The sequence below is a fragment of the Oncorhynchus kisutch genome, linkage group LG28 (genome assembly GCF_002021735.2).
Source record: "Oncorhynchus kisutch isolate 150728-3 linkage group LG28, Okis_V2, whole genome shotgun sequence".
Classification (NCBI taxonomy): domain Eukaryota; kingdom Metazoa; phylum Chordata; class Actinopteri; order Salmoniformes; family Salmonidae; genus Oncorhynchus; species Oncorhynchus kisutch.
The window spans coordinates 34,501,411-34,520,818 of record NC_034201.2 but is presented as its reverse complement, the minus strand read 5'-3'; the positions used below and the strand labels follow the sequence as shown (position 1 = coordinate 34,520,818).

Genomic DNA, 19,408 nt, shown 5'->3' with positions numbered 1-19,408 from the left:
AGACAGACTCCAAGCATAAAGAGACTACACACACTTGCAGAGGCACATGCATGCTGATGTCCGCTGGAACACCAGTTGATTCAGAGGAAAGGACTCGGCAGAGTATTTCGGACTGATTCCAAGGGAGGTCTTTAGTGCATGGGTGCAAAAGTCAATTGCTGACTCTAATTCTCAATAGATTCCAATGGCATGCTTCTTGGTCTACTTTATTCTGTATGTAATCCAATATTATTAGACTGGTCAAGTCAAATTGTTTGATATCCACTAAGTCAGTCATTTCTTATACTCAGAGATATAAGAGTTCCACTCTGCAGGATTCGCTCCAGACTGCAATACTGATACATGATTAACCTGGCTTTCCCATGTTGATATCTATCTGCATATAAAGGATGATACATACAAATGGTAGATATGACAGTTGCCGTGGATACAGCTATCTAGCTGCTGTGAACTTCAATCATTTTATATTATTCACTCTGGTTGAGCGTTAGCTGAGCAGTTGCCGTCTTCAATGGCTGCCGGCAAGATGGATGCTGCCTTTAAACAGATTTTGTCACCAAAATGACACCATAAATAGACAATATGAATCCAAATCCGCATTGGAGACTGCAACTCACTCTCTCGTTCTCTACAACCACCCATTATATTTCCATAATTTGCCATCCATCCCCTGGAGTCAGGACATGTTGCCCTCTTCTCTCCTTCGTTTTAGCATAATCAAATTCATCAGCAGGAGATTGCCCTGCTATTGGCTGACGCAAAACGGTGCTTAACCTCGCCACACATACTGTATCACGCCACATTCTATGTAGCGGGGAAGTTGGCCAAATGTGCCCAATTTCAAATACTCAAGGCGTAATGTAAATTTAGTGTAGTGATTAGCTGGTTGTGACCCCTTGCATGTCGATTTCCTAAGTGTTGACGGGGTTTGAACTGTTTTGATTACTCAATTACCCTCTATTGAGCGGTGATAAGATTAGCTGGCAAACCTAGCAAGGTGAATACTTATTTGTATCATAAAAATGTGAGCACTGATTATATAAAAGCCACAAGATTATTGAAACTATTAGGGAAAATAAAGATTTGCCTGTCATGCCTTTGATGAGAGAAACTACAAACACATTTCCGTATTTCAGTTGCATACAGTTGCGTATTCAGCACAACTGAAATGCCTCTATCTATTCCTCGGCATCTCAAACTTAGTTTGCCTTTCCATCCTCCAGAACAATATCACTGTTGATATTTTCCTCCACCTACACTCGGATGCGGCTGCACTCCAACCCATGGATGGCATGTGTTCTGGAATGTGAATGTGATGTAATGTATTGTATTGATGTTAATTTCCTCTTTTGATCCCTAAAATGAACTATATACAGTACCAGTCAAAAGTGTGGATACACCTACTCATTCAAGGGTTTTTCTTTAGTTTTACTATTTTCTACATTGTAGAGTAATAGTGAAGACATCAAAACTATGAAATAACACATATGGAATCATGTAGTAACCACATAATTGTCCAACTCATCCCAAACCATCACAATTGGGTTGGGTGATTGTGGAGGTCAGGTCATCTGATGCAGCACGCCATCATTCTCCTTCTTGGTCAAATAGCCCTTACACGGCCTAGAGGTGTGTTGGGTTGTTGAAAAATAAATGATAGTCCCACTAAGCACAACCAGATGGGATGGCGTATTGCTGCAGAATGCTGTGGTAGCCATGCTGGTTAAGTGGGCCTTGAATTTGAAATAAATCACTGACAGTGTCACCAGCAAAGCACCCCCACACCATCATGCCTCCATGCTTCACGGTGGGAACCACACACTCAGAGATCATCCATTCACCTACTCTGCATCTCACAAAGACACAGTAGTTGGAAACAGAAATCTCAATTTTGACTTATCAGTCCAAAAGACAGATTTCCACCAGTCTAATGTCCATTGCTCGTGTGTCTTGGCCCAAGCAAGTCTATTCTTCTTATTGGCGTCCTTTAGTAATGGTTTATTTGCAGCAATTCACCATGAAGGCCTGATTCATGCACTCTCCTCTGAACAGTTGATGTTGAGATGTGTCTGGTACTTGAACTCTCTGAAGCATTTATTTGAGCTGCAATTTCTGAGGCTGGTAACTCTAATGAACTTATCCACTGCAGCAGAGGTAACTCTGGGTCTTTCTTTCCTGTGGCTGTCCTCATGAGAGCCAGTTTCATCATAGCGTTTAATGGTTTTTGCTAGTGATGCACCGATATGACATTTTTGGCCGATATCGATATCCGATATTTTCCTTGCCAAAAAAAAACCGATACGATAACCGATATTTCACATTTTAGCGGCCTTTTTAAGCATTCTAGTACATTTACATAGCTAACACTGTCACGACTCCCGCCGAAGTTGGCAGCGCTCGGTGGTCGACGTCACCGGTCTTCTAGCCATCGCCGCTCCACCTTTCATTTTCCATTTGTTTTGTCTTGTTTTTCCGCACACCTGTTTTACATCCCCTCATCACTCTACGTGTATATTATCCTCTGTTCTCCCCATGTCTGTGTGCGTAATTGTTCGTTACGTGTAATGTGTGACGCTTCATGCTGGTTTTTCGCCGGGTCTTGTTTGAACCCATGGTATTGTATGCTGTACATTATTTGTGTGACGAGTGCGCTATTCGCTTTTGCCTTTGGCGGGAGTGTCGTTACGCAGTTGCGTCCGACGGTTTTCCTTCTGCCAAATAAAGTGTGCCTGTTCACTCATCACTGCTCTCCTGCAACTGACTTCAGTTCACCAGTTGCACACAGTGTTGACAAACACACACACGGACGCAGCGGTCTAAGGCACTGCATCTCAGTGCAAGAATCGTCACTACAGTCCCTGGTTCGAATCCAGGCTGTATCACATCCGGCCGTTGGGACTCCCATAGGGCGGCGCACAATTGGCCAAGCGTCGTCCGGGTTTGGCCTGGGTAGGCCTTCTTTGTAAATAAGAATGAGTTCTTATCTGACTTGCCTAGTTAAATAAAGGTTACACATACACACACACATACCACACTGACCAAAAAGTTATTTTGTTGGCATTTATGTACGTATGTCCCCATTACCAGTAAAACTTAATCAAAACCTATTTCTTTCACTTACTTGCTGTGCTGTTTCGTTGTTCAGTTGTTTAATTCTCAACCAGAATTTCTATGGAACGCCATTTGGGTCTTTGCATGTCAAAAAAGATACACGTTAAACAACACTATATAACATGTCAAACATTTGATATGTCAAATAAGCTTGTTGACCAATCAGGACCTGAATATGACTGCACGTCACATTATAATTTCATGCGGTTCTACATTTTTTACCTAGTTATTACACATTGATTACACTATCACTCGTATTTCATATGTCACAACTATTCATCGATATGTATGTAATGATGCTGGTAAAGTTGTCTCGCGTCCCTACAGTGCTGGCCATAAAAAAAAGCTCTCCTCGACTTTGGCGATGTCATTTACTAAATAGCCTCCAACACTCTACTCAGCAAACTGGATGCAGTCTATCACAGTGTCATCCATTTTGTCACCAAAGCCCCATATACCACCCACCACTGCGACCTGTATGCTCTCGATGGCTGGCCCTCGCTACATATTCGTCGCCAGACCCACTGGCTCCAGGTCATCTATGAGTCTTTGATGGGTAAAGCTCCGCCTTAAGCTCCGCCTTATCTCAGCTCACTGGTCATGATAACAGTGCATAGCACGCGCTCCATCAGGTATATCTCACTGGTCATCCTCAAAGCCAACACCCTCTTTGGCCACCTCTCCTTCCAGTTCTCTGCTGCCAATGACTGGAAGAAATTGCAAAAATCGCTGAAGGTGGAGTCTAATAGCTCACTCACTAACTTTAAACATCAGGTATCTGAGCAGCTAACCAATCGCTGCAGCTGTACACAGCCCATCTGTAAATAGCCCATCCAATATACCTACCTCATCGCCATATTGTTTTTTATTTACTTTTTTGCTCTTTTGCACACCAGTATTTCTACTAACACATCATCATCTGCACATCTATCACACTAAATTGTAATTACTTCACTACTATGCCTTACCTCCTGCCTTACGCCATTTGCACACACTGTATATAGACTTTTTTTCCTATTGTGTTATTGGCTGTATATTTGATTATTCCATGTGTAAATCTGTGTTGTTGTTTGTGTCGCACAGCTTTGCTTTATCTTGGCCAGGTCTCAGTTGTAAATTATTACTAGTTCTCCACTGGCCTACCTGGTTAAATAAAGGTGAAATATTATTATTTTTTAAATGGATGCAAACAATGTTCTTCCCCAAAAACATAGCAAAACTACAACATTTCATTAGCTATAGTTAGCTAGCCGTCTCGTCTTTGTTGGTAATCAAGCCTACCACTGTAGTGTCGTCTGCAAACTTGATGATTGAGTTGGAGGCGTGCATGGCCACGCAGTCATGGGTGAACAGGGAGTACAGGAGATGGCGCAGAACGTAGCCTTGTGGGGCCCCAGTGTTGAGGATCAGCGGGGTGGAGATGTTGTTACCTGGGGGCGGCCCGTCAGGAAGTCTAGTACCCAGTTGCACAGGGCGGAGTCGAGACCCAGGGTCTCGAGCTTGATGACGAGTTTGGAGGCTACTATGGCGTTAAATGCTGAGCTGTAGTCGATGAACAGCATTCTCACATAGGTATTCGTCTTGTCCAGATGGGTTAGGTCAGTGTGCAGTATGGTTGCGATTGCGTTGTCTGTGGACCTATTGGGGCGGTAAGCAGGTTTTGGTAGCGGGCCGTGTCAGTGGCACTGTATTGTCCTCAAAGTGAGAAGTTGTTTAGTCTGTCTGGGAGCAAGACATCCTGGTCCGCGACGGGGCTGGTTTTCTTTTTGTAATCCGTGATTGACTGTAGACCCTGCCACATACCTCTTGTGTCTGAGCCGTTGAATTGCGACTCTACTTTGTCTTTATACTGACTCTTAGCTTGTTTGATTGCCTTGCGGAGGGAATAGCTACAGTATTTGTATTCGGTCATGTTTCTGGTCACCTTGCCCTGGTTAAAAGCAGTGGTTCACGCTTTCAGTTTTGCGCGAATGCTGCCATCAACCCACGGTTTCTGGTTGGGGAATGTTTTAATAGTTGCTGTGGGTACAACATCGCCGATGCACTTGCTAATGAACTCGCTCACCGAATCAGCGTATTCGTCAATGTTGTTGTTTGATGCAATGTGGAACATATCCCAATCCACGTGATCGGAGAAATCTTGAAGCGTGGAATCAGATTGGACCAGCGTTGAACAGACCTGAGAGCGGGAGCTTCCTGTTTTAGTTTCCGTCTATAGGCTGGAAGCAACAAAATGGAGTCATGGTCAGCTTTTCTGAAAGGAGGGCGGGGGAGGGCCTTATGCGTCGCGGAAGTTAGAATAACAATGATCCAGGGTTTTACCAGCCCTGGTGGCACAATCAATATGCTGATAGAATTTAGGGAGTCTTGTTTTCAGATTAGCCTTGTTAAAATCCCCAGCTACAATGAATGCAGCTTCAGGCTATGTGGTTTCCAGTTTACATAGAGTCAAACAAAGTTCGTTCAGGGCCATCTATGTGTCTGCTTGGGGGAAAATATATGCGGCTGTGATTATAATCGAAGAGAATTCTCTTGGTAGATAATGCGGTCAACATTTGATTGTAAGGAATTCTAAGTCAGGTGAACAGAAGGACTTGAGTTCCTGTATGTTTTTATGATCACACCACGTCTTGTTAATCATAGGGCATACCCCCCCCCCTGCCCCTCTTCTTACCAGAAAGATGTTTGTTTCTGTCGGCACGAAGTATGAAGAAACCAGCTGGCTGTACCGACTCCGATAACGTGTCTCGAGTGAGCCATGTTTTCATTGCTACGAGTAATGAAAATGACTGCAGTTTCTACTGGTCATTGTTTTCAGGATGGTTGTATTGGTGCTAGCTAGGTACCAAGCTAAAGCTAGCTACCCCAGAAGTTGCGGATGAACAAATGATGCTTTGTTACCAACGCAGTATTGTAAACACGTTGTTCGTGGCTGGTGTTTGCTTGTTTGCAGACGTTTTTGTACAGCTTTGACAGTGCTACTGTATCTTTTTTTGACACGTAAAGACCCAAACAGCTTTCCATAGTATGTATGTCGTGAAGCTAATAGCAGTGATGCTATTACTGTGTAAATCCGGTAGCGCAACATCTGAAAAACAGCACACTTGGTAGTGTGTACAGGTGCTCAACCAGTCGGCGAAAGCTAACATCACCCATGACAGAGAACGGCTGATTGTCAAGGGCAATGAATTCCATTATCTTGGCTTTAATGGATTTCGCCTTTGAATTGTCTCACTGAAATTGTGTTACTCTTTCAAATGACTACTCGACTTGTTGACTGCTCAATCCACACAGCAAACATTGTGGCTAGTATAGAAATGCTGTGTTGCACGTATAGCGCAACATTTTACATGGCGTCATTATGTCATGTACCTACACTACCGTTCAAAAGTTTGTGATCATTTAGAAAAGTCCTTGTTTTTGAAAAGCACATGCTTGTCCATTAAAATAACATAAAATTGGTCAGAAATACAGTGTTGACATTGTAATGTTGTAAATTACTATTGTAGCTGGAAGAGGCAGATTTCTTTATGGAATATCTACATAGGCGTACAGAGGCCAATTATCAGCAACCATCATTCCTGTGTTCCAATGGCACATTGTGTAAGCTAATCCAAGTTTATAATTTTAAAAGGCTAATTGATGACTAGAAAACCCTTTTGCAATTATGTTAGCACAGCTGAAAACTGTTGTTCTGATTGTACCTGTGGATGTATTTCAAGGCCTACCTTCAAACTCAGTGCCTCTTTGCTTGACATCATGGGAAAATCAAAAGAAAGCAGCCAAGACCTCAGAAAAAAAAATTGGAGACGTCCACAAGTCTGGTTCATCCTTGGGAGCAATTTCCAAACACCTGAAGGTACCACGTTCATCTGTCCAACAATTGTACGCAAGTGTAAACACCATGGGACCACGCAGCTGTCATACCGCTCAGGAAGAAGACATGTTCGATCTCCTAGAGATTAACGTACTTTGGTTTCGAAAAGTGCAAATCAATCCCAGAACAACAGCAAAGGACCTTGTGAAGATGCTGGAGGAAACAGGTACAAAAGTATCTATAACCACAGTAAAACGAGTCCTATATCGACATAACCTGAAAGGCCGCTCAGCAAGGAAGAAGCCACTGCACATGGGGACAAAGATCATACTTTTTGGAGAAATGTCCTCTGGTCTGATGAAACAAAATAGCACTGTTTGGCCATAAAGACCATTGTTATGTTTGGAGGAAAAAGGGGGATGCTTGCAAGCCGAAGAACACCATCCCAACCGTGAAGCATGGGAATGGCAGCATCATGTTTTTGTTGTTTTTTTTGCTGCAGGAGAGATTGGTGGATTTCACAAAATAGATGGCATCATGAGTTTGGAAAATGATGGAAGTTAAAGCTTAGTCGCAAATGGGTCTTCCAAATCGACAATGACCCCAAGCATACTTCCAAATTTGTGGTAAAATGGCTTAAGGACAACAAAGTCAAGGTATTGGAATGGCCATCACAAAGCCCTGACCAGACCTCTAGAAAATGTGTGGGCAAAACTGAAAAAGCTTGTGCGAGCAAGGAGGCCTACAAACCTGACTCAGTTACACCAGCTCTGTCAGGAGGAATGGGCCAAAATTCACCCAAGTTATTGTGGGAAGCTTGTAGAGGCTACCTTGAAACATTTGACCCAAGTTAAACAATTTAAAGGCAATGCTAACAATTACTAATTGAGTGTATGTACACTTCTGACCCACTGGGAATGTAATTAAACAAATAAAAGCTGAAATAAATCATTCTCTCTACTATTATTCTGACATTTCACATTCTTAAAATAAAGTGGTGATTCTAACTGACCTAAGACAGGGAATTTTTACGAGGATTAAATGTCAGGAATTGTGAAAAACTGAGTTTAAATGTATTTAGCTCAGGTGTATGTAAACTTCCGACTTCAACTGTATATATATATATATATATATATACAGTGGGTCAAAAAAGTATTTAGTCATCCACCAATTGTGCAAGTTCTCCCACTTAAAAAGATGAGAGATGTAATGTTCATCATAGGTACACTTCAACTATGACAGACAAAATGAGAAAAAAAAATCTAGAAAATCACTTTGTATTTTTGATTTTTAATGAATTTATTTGCAAATTATGGTGGAAAAGAAAAAGAAAAAAGAAAATATGTTGAAGTCGGAAGTTTACATACACCTGAGCCAAATACATTTAAACTCAGTTTAGGTATATATATATATATATATATATATACAGTTGGACAATATATATAGATTTATTTATAGCCTATTTAACATGGAATAAAAATAATTTTCAAACAACTAGGAAGCTACAAAACAAGAGATGATGCAAAACAACTGTCTATCTCATGAAAGTGAGAGAAAAAAAATGTTATTTTTAAAGCTATTGCAAATAAAACTAAACCCCCAAAAAATGTTAAGTCCCGCATGACAGCTCTGACCATCAAGTGTGAAACATGTTTCTTAACCCACAGTGGATGTTCTCTTGGCCTCCCTTGGCCCGAGGTCATGACGTGAAGCAGATTTAAATAAGAATACATTTGAGAAACCGGAGTCCCTTATTATTGATGCCTGCCAGCTAACTGGGGCAGATTTGTTATGGCTATTTCCTATGCCCTCCCATCCTCTCTAATGGCTAGTTAGTGCTGTAGCCTCTCATCTCTGTGAGGGAGCCATGACCCCTTACCGTTTTATTGAAGTTATTAAACCCCAATAGACAAACAGGAGACCCAGGGCAAAAACACCCCTTAAATAGCTGATTGGACTCTCTCTCTCATGCTTCACCTCTGCCTTCTCTCCTAGAATAAAAATATGGCTGTGTGGGGTGAGAAAAATCTAGTTTCTCACTCTGAAGTTGTAGGTTTTTTGGCATTGTTGTCTGTCCAGAGAGCAGAAGAGCAGAATGGACTTCTCTGAACAGAGATGGTATGCTTACACATCAACTAGAATGTCAAAGGATAGCCAGATTTAATCTCTTCACCATACCTTCCTAATAAAAACCGCCAACACAACAGCTAACCACTCTAGTGCTTTTGTGTTTCTCTCTCTGCCTCGTTCTCTATGCATAACAATTGATGCTAAATCGATCCCTAATCTCAGCACCTGTTCCTCCTTGTTCTCAGACCAGAACATTGAGCCAACACAGAAAACAACGTGCGGGGTGGACTTAGCTGCTGCTTCCTCTGTTGCGCCACACTGAGCGTGCCCACTAAGCCCCTGGTTGGACTGTGTTGTGGGGGTAGGGGAGCCCTGTGTACGGCAGCCAGCCGATCAGAAAAGACAGCCATGCTCCAGCAGAAGTACCCAGATCTCAAGGTTGGCATGTTGTTATTGTGCTGAGGAGTCCCTCAGGGTGTGGTATTATGTGGTGTTGAGGAGCAGGACAAGGAGGCCAGACGCTCTGGGAGTTGGGGGTGGTATGTGGAGGAATGAAAGGGAGGAGTATAAATGTGGTGAATTCCCAATGGAGTGCCACGCAGTCTTTTCACTGGTGGCTAATGCTGAGGCTAGCTGCTGCTACTGTCCTACTGTACTGGCCTTTAAAGCCAATATACTGAGATAGAAGTATGTCACATGGCCATATTAGTTGAAGTATTGACATTAATCATATAATGTTGTATAAACAAGCTGTATAATTTTGAATTAAATACATTTTATCAGCCACCATACTGTATTGGTATACACTCACCATGTATATGATGCCAGGCGTGTTGGTATACACGTCGGTGCCAGGGGCACTGGATCCAGTATCTCCACAACAGCTGCCCACCTGGGCTTTTCACACCCAACAGTGTCTAGGGTTTACTGAGAATGGTTTGACATTCCTGTGGGAGAAAACAGCTGGTTGATGAGAGAGATCGAAGGAGGATGGCAAGAATCGTTCTAACAGGCGGCCCACTAATAGACAAATAATGGCGCAGTACAACAGTAGTGTGCAGAATGACATCTTGGAAGGCACAACTTGTTGACCCTTGTCACGGATGGCCAATTGCAGCGGACGACCACACCATGTTCCACTCCTATCAACTAAAAACAAGAAGAATTGAGGAATGGAAAACATTGTCTGGTCCAAAGAATCCTGGTTCCTGTTGCATCAGGATGATTCCATGGAGTCCACCTTGTAGAATCCTTGCCCCAATGAATTCAGGTTGTTTTGGAGGCAATAGGGGGTTCGACCCAGTACTAGATGTGTGTACCTACTCACCTGTCCGGTGAGTGGATATTAGAGGCATTTTTATGTGATCTTTCGAAGTAAGTGAAACTCAACCATACAAAACAGCATTCGTTTTTTTCACCCTTTTAGGTGAATGAAGTTTAATCTTGTATTTAGAGGGATCCAGTTTGGTATCCAAAGTCCTTACACAAACATGAATCTCAATGCTTTTAAATTCTAACACTTGAAATTGAAAGTAATCCTATGACATAAGATTTAGTACACAGCTCAGCTGAGGACCCGTGAACCTGGAAAATATTAATTAAGTATGCCAATTGAATTATGGTGAGCCTCCCGAGTGGCAAAGCGGTCTAAGGTGCTGCATCTCAGTGCTTGAGGCGTCACTACAGACACTCTGGTTCGAATCCAGGCTGTATCACAACCGGACGTGATTGGGAGTCCCATAGGGCAGCGCACAATTGGCCCAGTGTCGACTGGGTTAGGGTTTGGCCGGTGTAGGCCATCATTGTAAATAAGAATTTGTTCTTAACTGACTTGCCAGGTAAAAAAAAAGGTTAAATAAAAAAAATAAAAAAATGTTGGCTTCAGTTGCCTGGGGCATTGTGTCCCATTATCAGTTGATAATGTCAATGCCTGGGGCATTGTGTCCCATAAACACTACATGGAAACACTACAAAGTATGTGGACACCCTTTCAAATGAGTGAATTAAGCTATTTCAGCCACACCTGTTGCTGATAGGTGTATAAAATCGAGCACACAGCCATGCAATCTTCATAGACAAACATTGGCAATAGAATGACCTGTACTGAAGAGCTCAGTTTTTGCCCTGCTAGAGCTGCCCCGGTCAACTACAAGTGATGTCATTGTAAAGTGGAAACAGCTGTTTTTCATGGTTTGGGCTAGGCTCCTTAGTTCCATTGAAGGGAAATCTTAACACTACAACAAACAATGACATTATAGACGATTCTGTGCTTCAAATTTGGTGGCAACTGTTTGGGGAAGGCCCTTTCTTGTTTCAGCATGACAATGCCCCCATGCACAAAGCGAGGTCCATAAAGAAATGATTTGTTCGAAATTGGTGTGGAAGAACTTCTCTGGCTTGCAGAGAGCCCTGACCTCAACCCCATAATACACCTTTGGGATGAATTGGAACACCGCATGCGATCCAGGTCTAATTGACCAAAATGAGGCGTTCGATAAGCAGGTGTCCACATACTTTTGGACATGTAGTGTATTTACCTGACAAATAATTCCCCATCAATAATAGGCTAGGTGAGTTTTGAAGTGTGGGAAAATGCTAAATGTTCTAGGCCTCACTGGCGCAGTCAGAGCAGGCTCTGGGTTAGGTTTTGTCCTTAGTTGTTCTGCCCTGTCTCATGTAGGAGGGAGGAGAATGAGGAGAGTGAGATCGAGAGAGCTTTACGCTGTTTTTATAAAAGCCCGGACGCACAAAGGAATGCTTTGTTCCATTTGAGCAAACTTGCTGTAAAAACTGCACGGCCCTGAGCGTGTGAAAAGTAAATATTGCCTCATCAGCCACGATGCCTCATAATCTGGTCTGAGCCCTTGATGGAACATGGATTGCAAATTGTCACGGCGACAAGTTACGGCACTCTTCCAGCTCAGCGGTCTAGATTGTCATTGTCTCCCCCGTCAAAGGCGTGGCCCGTGCACAAACATACATAATCAAAAGAGTCAAAGCACGGCATAAAGCGCAGTTTTGCGCTTGCTTGATGTTTTACAGTTTGATGGCCAGTTATCAGTTACAACTACGATAAACCATGCTGGCTCTGCATTCCGCTTCATTTGGCTTAGCCGCTCCCACTTTTAAAACCATCCTCCCATCGTTTTCGAAAATTAAGTTGGTATGATGCATTGGACGGGAGGTGGGTAGTCTAGATCCAATATTGGCTTTGAAACCCAGAACCTAGCTCGTCTTGATTGTAGTTAGGAGACCTCATTTGAGGCAGTCGGATTGTGTTGATTTTGATTGCAAAAATGACTGTCGTGGCCAACCACTGTCCAAATTCATTGTGTGCGTGTAATCACTAGCCAGGGGGACTAACAAACCAATATGCAGGCAGCTGTATCCCCCTACACTTTAGTTCTCCTCCTCCAACTCCGCATAGGGCTCCCTCCTAATCAGCGTTTAACTCAAGGCACAGTCATTTGGATCATTTGGCAAGCAAGGTCATTAGAGTGGTGGGGGTGAGGAGACAGAAAAGGGAAAGCAAATGAATGGGAAAAAGTGAGGGAGGAAGGGTAAGGAGGGGAGCGGATGGAGGGAGCTGAAGCAGAGTGATTTAACAACAGCCTGGGAAAATAAATGAAGTCAAGGTTGCCGTGAGGACAGGTCGGAGTTTATTAAAAAAAGGCACGTTTCCACCTGGTGGGGAGGTGGAGGTCGTGGGGAGTAGTGGTAGCATGCCTCTCCAGGTGACACAGTCCAGATAGGGTATCTGACAAACTACTGATTGTCCTTTTGAATCCAGCTCAAAATGGTTGCATATCTTATCATGTGAAGACCACCAGGCCCCCACCTAGTATGCCTATCATGGCCCCGCTTCAGTATCCCCCATCCTCCTGGTGAGGTGAGGGCCACCTGGTGGCCTCTTCATGGTATTGCACTTCCTCAACAACCATAGGGTAGAACTAGAATTCTGAAAGATTGGGTTGCAGGGAGATAAAGGAGGTTAGCACCAGTGAGAGTGCATCAGTAGCTGTCTTCTCCATTTACTGTCTATAAGGAAGATGGCTTTCCATTCTGCTGGCGGGTTATGAAAATACCATTATCTTTATAGGCGCTGGTCAATACAGGCCATTAACACTACATGATGGTGTATCAGGGCACCCGGTGTAGCAGGTTAGTGAGTTGAATTACCTATTCCTACAGAGCCCCGGATTAGACTGACAAGACGCCAGCAATATCTAGTGAAAGTTTAATTGAACAGCTGCGTGTTGGAAGTGATTTATTTAAGAGGATAGGTGCAGAACGAGGGGGGAGCCAGAGGGAGACGGGAAAAAAGAGGGGGTGAAGGAGGTAGGGAGTCATGCAGGGAAATAGGGAGGGGAGGTATGGTTGTCAGAGAACAATGTGAACATAATGAGAGTTAGAGGAATGGATGAAAAGAGGGTTCCATTGGAGAACAGAACTGGTCCACACACAGCAGCAACGACAGCATGTGGCATCACTCTTAAGAAGCTCTGGGTTCGGGTTGAGAAGCGTGCTCGCCGATCCCCACTGTTGTCTTGTGTAATCGTTCAATCAATTGGTGGGATTTGTTTTTCTCCTTTCATTTTTCTACACTTTAAGAATGTGTGGGGCCTTCCCAAAACAACTGACCCAAATCGAGATATTACACCTTTTTTCCTCTTGTTTCCTCACTCCGTCAGTCCATCCCAGGTCTCCTGTATTTTATGACATTCAATGAGCATTGGATAGAATCTGATATTTCGTTGATCTTTAGAAGTGCTGGACATGACATTTATCTCTCCATCAAATGAATATATGGCGTCAGTATATCTGTTCTGTCGGCGACAGAGGCCGAGAGACGAGGCCGCGCATCAAGACGGATGGATAAGCTCTCTGAGCCGCATAACAATAATATAATCCCCCCCCCCCTAAATACTTTTACATCTTCAAGTGTATCAGTATTCCTCAGTCATCCAGTATCCAATCACATTGTGACAACCTGCTTTTGTCCTGGCAGCATTTATTTATGCACAAACGCCTAGCTTTCTTTTCTCTCTCTCTCTCTCTCTCTCTCTCTCTCTCTCTCTCTCTCTCTCTCTCTCTCTCTCCAGTATTTCTGTGTTCTTGCCATGACAAGTCTTCTGTATCACTGTTTGTCTCCTTTGCTTAGTGGGATACATGGTTTGTCAGTGTCTGTTATCATCCAATGCCTAGTAGCCTTTGTTTGACTATTGATAGATGTACCTGCTGGTAAACAGCACCGCAAACCATAGGAATTCTCAACTTTTCTTAGTTCTCATTTGGAATGGGCAATTTTTAACACAAAATAAAATATAATTATGTATGCATAGTGATGTGAACTCTGAAAATGTCAGCAACTTGGTTTCAGAAAGGCCCTGATTTTCTTGTTCTCCATGTCTGTTGGCATCGCTGAGTTCTACTCGCCTTATCAAATAAATTGGAGAGCGTCTTTTTTCCCGATTGCCTCCACAGAAAGGTTATGGCTCACCCGAGGGTCTTCTACTCATGGCTCCGGCTGATGGAAAAACTACTTAGAATAATTGTGTTCCAGGAGGACGGATTCCCAGCCTGTGGTTTGTGTGTGTGCGTGTGTGTGCGTGATCACGTGTGTGTGCACCTATGTGTGTGTGTGGGTACGTGTGTGTGTGTGTGTGGGTACGTGTGTGTGTGCGCGTGTTTGTGTGTGCAGATAGCTGCGTCTACATCAGTGGCATCAGGGCACAGAAAAGGGAGTCTCCACTCCACACGTCAGCCCACCACCCCACTTAAAGATAAGACAGGAACCCTCCTCCCTCAGAGGCCTGCAGCCTCTGTTTTGAATCCTGCAATTGTGTTTTGTTTTAAGTAGTCAGTTTTCAACTTTTTCTTTGGGTCTGTTTGGTCTGTGTGAAGCTATTTAACCTTTACCCTTTTATCTCCTCAAATAATCAGGATAACTTCAGAGTTGTTTTCCATTCTGAGATCAATGGATTAGGAACACAAATGCTGCTGTCACCAGGGGCTCTACACTGACCTTTATTACAAGGACCACGTGTTTAGGAGAACAATTCAACGAAATGGAAGATCACAAAAAATATATATTTGAGATATTCAAGCTATAATATTTTATTTTTATAGGCTCACTGGTGCTACTAAATAAAAATTCCAGGTGGCACAGCAAAATAATTAGGTGATTATGCAAGTAAAATGGTCGCACTGTAGTGCCCTGGTTACCCTTTTCTGCGCCTGTCAAAACTGCATTTTTCTATTTTTCGGCTCGCTGTTTAGGAGAATACAAATTAAGCACAAGAAAATGTAGCCCAATCAGATCAACAGTTCTAAGTTTCTGTTCTGCATTTTCCAGAAGTGCTCCTAAATGGAGCACTGAGCTCCTGTGTGGCGCAGCGGTCTATGGCGCTGTATTTCTGTGCTAGAAATGTCACTACAGACCCTGGTTCGATTCCAGGCTGCATCACAACCGGCCGTGATTGGAAATCCCAAAGGGCGGCACACAATTGACCCAGCGTCGTCCGGGTTTGGTCGGTATAGGCTGTCATTGTAAATAAGAATTTGTTCATAACTGACTTGCCTAGTTATATAAAGGTTAAATATATATTTTTTAAATGCCCCACTCAAAATAAGTATAGTACAGCTATTCTCTGTGCCTCTGTGCCTTCTCTTTTCTCCTTAGATGATTTGTCAGATTAGTGTAAATCCCGACTGTCGGGTCATCCCTCGCTGTTCACGTCCCATACCCATGTCTTTTGTTTTTGCGAGAGATTACTGAAGATGCTCATCATTCCCGACCCGTGGTGGCTGGCCCTTCATCTGGGCCTGGGCTGGCCACTCGGTTTACCGTCAGACGAGCATCAGCAGTGTGACGAATGCATCAGATCTTTTTGTGGTGCCGGGCGTCTCGTTGCAAAGCGAACATCTGTCCTGATTGCTTCCCGCTGCCAATTATGGCAGAATGTCCACATCGCTAGAGATGGAGGCTGACGAGGTTTACATGTCCTCGTATTGACGTCCCTCTCATATTTCCACAATAATGAGCAGCTGGCATGTGCTTCTCCAGCAAGGTGATGCAAAACGAAGCTATTTCTCTCTCTCTCTTTGTTGCCGAACAATGAATCTCAAGGTCTGGCATACACAATATCTGAGATTACAATACTGTAATTCAATAAATAACTACTTAGGAATGACTTGTGGACCCTCAATGAACCCCTGTTGACTGGTGCCGTATTTAATACTCTTGTGTGCTATTTTCTACAGCAGTCGCTTGCAGCACACCTTGTAAGCATAATCCATTGTTGTCGTGACATTTTTGAAATAATAGCTTTGTCAGTGCAATTGAAGGCTTATGGAGTGGCATCGGAATAAATTGTTTTTTTTAGCCTCACATTACATCAAGCTGCTACTTCAAGGATGCAAAGTGCTGGAAACAAACAATAATGTTTCTCAAGCTTGTATAAACATATCATACATGTCAAGCTGTTATATCACACACAGCCATGTGCATGATTGAATCACATGTCACATAACACGGGCACTGCGTCAAGCACAGGGCCAAGGACAAGCATACATTGATAGATAAATAATATACTGTCATGGAATGGGAATTTGTTGTGACTGCAGAACTCCAAGTGGAGAAGTTGTCTGTAAAGTGCCCCCTCAAACTAATGGAGCTTCAATGGAAAAAGGCTTCGCTGGCCAAATTTAGCTGTCGGAGATGCCCTGTTTTTGCAGCAATTCAAAAGGGAGTGCCTTTGAGACATTCTAGTGCTGACATTTTAGTTCCTTTTTATTTACTTTTTTGCATGCATTTGTGCACCGAAGTCTGTCAAGGTTACGAACGCCAAGGCTTGCTATCCATTAGAGTTTAGGCCGCCCAACAGTGGCACTGCACTTCATCTGTGAGCTGTTGTCACCGCCACCATGGTCAAATGTTTGTTTTTTGGCATTCCCCACCGCAACATACTACCGCTAGCGACTTCCAAAAAATTTAATTGCAATCTGTGAGTGGTTGGCATTCTCTAAGCAAAGGGTTTGTTGTGAATGCTTGGTCATTTCACACAGGCATTGCTTTAACAGTTAAGCAGAGCTAGGGGAGTTGTGTCTGGGAGAGCCTGGAAAAGGAAGCAGAGTGAGGGAAGAGGCTAATATGGTTGGATAGATGCTAGACTTAAAGCACAAACAACTGTTTCTATTCATATTTTAGTTTCCAGTTAAAGCCAAGCTCTATTCTGTAATTTGACTGGTGTACGTGTGAAGAATAAACATAATAGCCATGTTACACTACTAGGATTAATACTGACTATTATTCATTGATTCAAATAAGTTGAAACCACAACAACCGGGTCTTGGTGTTGACTCCTTAACAACATTGACCAGCATTGACCCACTGTGTTCTGTCTTATTTACCAGGAGTTGGTTTGTTCATCATAGCTTGGTACTGAAGGTGACACGTTGAGCTGGACTAGAACTTTAGAGCCGTCTTCTTTCATCTGAACCAAACCAATCCAACTCTGTTTGTGGTTATACTGTTTGGAAAGGGCACGCTCCAGGTGTACATAATTATTCCAAACAGATTTATTTCCCAGGGAAAGATTCTCGCGATAACTGCAACCAGATTCCTATCTTGCCTTGCACCTTCAGAGATTTAACATTTGAAAAATAGGAATGTGCCACTTCATCAATAAAGGTGTTTTTTTACACGGCGGGCAGTTGCGTACAGCTGGAGATAAAGAGTAAACCAAAGCCTTGTTGAAAAACAGGGCGCTGCAGCCTCCTCTATTGGTCATGGCCCGATCCTCAAAGTGGTGCTGCCGCTGCTTTATCAGGTGAGTGCAGAGAGAGCTTTTTAAAGGCAAAGGAAGGGAGCGTTTGAAAATCGGTTGGGGGTTAATCCGGCAGAAAGATTCACCCCATCAATAAATTTGTTGTCACCCTTTTAAAGCGCTTGGCCAGCCTTTGAATATGGTTACCAGAGCCTGAAGAAATAAGGTCAGAATTCTGAGGTCTAGGTCGCAGAATAACCTGTCAGGCATACTGCTGACTCTCAACCTCCCCAATTGCACAATGGGTGGGAGTTTGCTGTTTTGACAGGCCTTAACTACACATCATCATGTTATGTTAATTAGTAACTGTCAGACTGTTGCAAAACACATGTTTTGGTTCCCATCTGTATCTGCCACCGCAATACAACAATAATTTCCTTGTGCAGGATATGAGTAAATTCTGTATCAGATGTGAACATTGGCAGTTGCAAGGTTTTGATTTGCGATCCCCTCTAACTCCTTGGCTCGATCATTCTAATTTCCTCAGCCTGCCCCACTAAAGAACATCTCCTTGCCAGCCAGGTTTGCTTCCTTCTCCTTCCTTCCAGCTCCTCTTCTGCATGGCTCTGTGCTGGCTGCCGAACCTCAAAGCTGTACTTAGAGTGATAAACAAGATAAATATCGGAGTGCTCAAGATCATTGTTGAGATTGCTGTTCATGATCCAGAGGCAAGGAGCTCCTGTCAATCAATACAGTTGCCTTCCGTTGCGAAGAGCCATCACTGGAATATAGTGTTTGAAGGTGTTAACCACAGTCTTTGACAATCTGAGCAATTTCCAGAAGATTAGATGGATGAAAGGCTATGCACCAATCCACATTAGCTATTTGTGCAAAACTAAATTATTCTCCACAGGTTACAAGAAACAATTAATTAAACCACATCGAGGGTTGAAGAGAAGTCATTTCTTAATCGCTCTTTCAGAGCATAAATGTTTGCACTGAAAATGTCCAGTGACATTTTAGACCCCAGTGTATGAATTAGCTATATGGCCTTGAAGGATGAGGAGCATTTAGAGCTAACCGCTCCTGTTTAGCAGTCAGCCATTCCAGCGCAGCGCTTAATAGAAGTTGCCATGGCAGAAAGCATCTGTGTGGAATGAATAAATAATAGTAGTGTCTTAGTCGAAGTAGTTCACACAAGCTCTTCCATTTGCCTCTTATCAGCGCTGCAAAGATGGCTAGAGTCTTACAGAATTGGTGCGTATTACTAGTCACAGCTGTACCTTTCTGATTCTCTATGCTCACTCATTAATCGGTTTTGTGCGAACGCAATGGCGAGCTAAATTCACATGGGCCACACCAGGGTGATACCTTATACCCTCTCATTTGTGTGGGGAAATTAATCGGAGTCACTGAAATGGATCATAGTCTTAAAAACACTACTACAGCACAATATTCAAGCTTTCTCAAAATATTATGGAACCAAAGAATATGGAGTGGGTTTTTAGTTTTTGCCTGATGCTTAATATACAGTTGGCTGGTTGAGAAATAATCTCAATCGTTATTCAAGCATTATTCAGACATTTATCCATGATTTCAAAATTCCAGTGCGATAGTCTTTGTCTTTAGAGTCAGTTTATTG

The 19,408-nt window shown here is 43.1% G+C and overlaps 1 protein-coding gene across 2 annotated transcripts in view; it reads left to right on the top strand.

Annotated features, from left to right (window-relative positions):
• Window positions 1–19,408, top strand: part of tmem132e (transmembrane protein 132E) — a 346,164-nt gene that overhangs the window by 283,017 nt on the left and 43,739 nt on the right. The window lies entirely within an intron of this gene.